Genomic DNA, 1,637 nt, shown 5'->3' with positions numbered 1-1,637 from the left:
TGTCCTTCTAATCATTCTCTTCACATGCCATGACGTCATTACTTCTTCTTCCTTTTTTTTTTTTTTTGTTTCAGATGTTGCACAGTTCTGAAAATATATATTTTCCTCATCCCTTCTTTTTCATGACGTCACCTCTTTTTTTAATATCGCACAGTTTCATATGTATTTCAATATATATATTGTTTCTTTCTTTTTCAGGGTTTTGGTGACCATTGAAGAGCTCGAACGACCTAAGTGCTTGGATTTTTCCACTTCTTGATTGTGGGAAAATCTACTCAAAGCAGTTAGGCTTTGCGTGTTTGTCGACGTCAAGGAAAAGAACGTGAACGTCCTAAGCGTTTGGATTCCTCCACCTTTGCACGTGGTAGGGTCCATTAAAAGTGGTTAGGCTTTGCGTATTTGGTGGCTCACGAAGAGAAGAACGCGAACGTCCTAAGCGCTTGGATTCCTCCACTTTTGTGCGTGGTAGGGTCCACTAAAAGCGGTTAGGCTTTGCGTACATGGTCAGACACTCGCGATCGCGCTTCTCATCCTTTTGTGGCCATGGATTTTTTCAAGGGCTTTAAGAAAGGGACAGTCACCATCCTCGAGGATCCGGAGGACACTCAAAGTGACGACACTACTCTGCAGGTGTATCCATCGTTGACTGGGCCTCAAGCAATCGATGTTCCTCCTTATGACCCTTCCGCTCACATCCTCCAGTGGACTCATGTGGCACCTCGCCAACTAGCTAAATAGAGATCTGGCCACGACAAACAAAGCTCAAACGTGTTGTTGTTGAAGACTTCGCATCATGATCAGAACAACTCTCATGTCTCATTCACGCTTCTCAGCGATCGTATATGCAACGGTTCAGTGCAGTGGAGCAGTGCATTTCGAGCAAACGGGGGCTTCTCTTACACAGAGTTCTACTGGGAATGGGTAGAAGATATCTTAAGCAGGAATGGCAAGCTTACTCGGGAGGCCGGTCTCTATCGAGCGATATTTGCCTTACTATTCAGCTATGACCGTGTTGCACCTGTCATACGGGCTTTGGTGTCCTACGACGAATACCCTCCACACTTCTAGCGGGGAAATGTCCATCTCCCTCTGGGATTTGGACCAACTTGGAGGTTTGCCCATTGTCGGACAGTTTTATGATGAGGTGGTTCCAGCTGCTGAAGAACTTTCTGCGACAAGCAAAGAGGGTCAACAGAGCTACCGCTACTTGTTTCTCGCCTACCACAAACTTTGCAAGGAAGGTCAAGGGCAGAAAGTGAAGATAACTTCATGGATACGATACTGGTATAGAGGAGCTTTGCGCTATAAGAGGCCTCCGAACAAAAGCAATAGGAACAAAAGAGACCCGCCCCCGAATGCGTTTAATCCATCTGGCAAGATCCATGATATCCGACAACGAACTCCTGCAGACCTTGCAGTATTTGATGACTTAGGCATGAAGGGTGAAGATATAGAGCCCACCTATTTGGCTGCCTTTCTCGCTTGTTGGTTGTGCCTGTTTGTTTTACCCAGAGACAACACCGGTTTGATTCGTCCGAGAGTATTCAAAGTTGCCAGCAAAATGTCACAGGGTCTAAAATTTTGCCTAGCAGTACCGGTGTTGGCTAGCATTTATCAGGGTTTGAACGAGACCTCTG

Source organism: Rosa rugosa, chromosome 4 (assembly GCF_958449725.1).
Source record: "Rosa rugosa chromosome 4, drRosRugo1.1, whole genome shotgun sequence".
NCBI classification, from domain to species: domain Eukaryota; kingdom Viridiplantae; phylum Streptophyta; class Magnoliopsida; order Rosales; family Rosaceae; genus Rosa; species Rosa rugosa.
Note: the sequence above shows the minus strand (reverse complement) of the source record.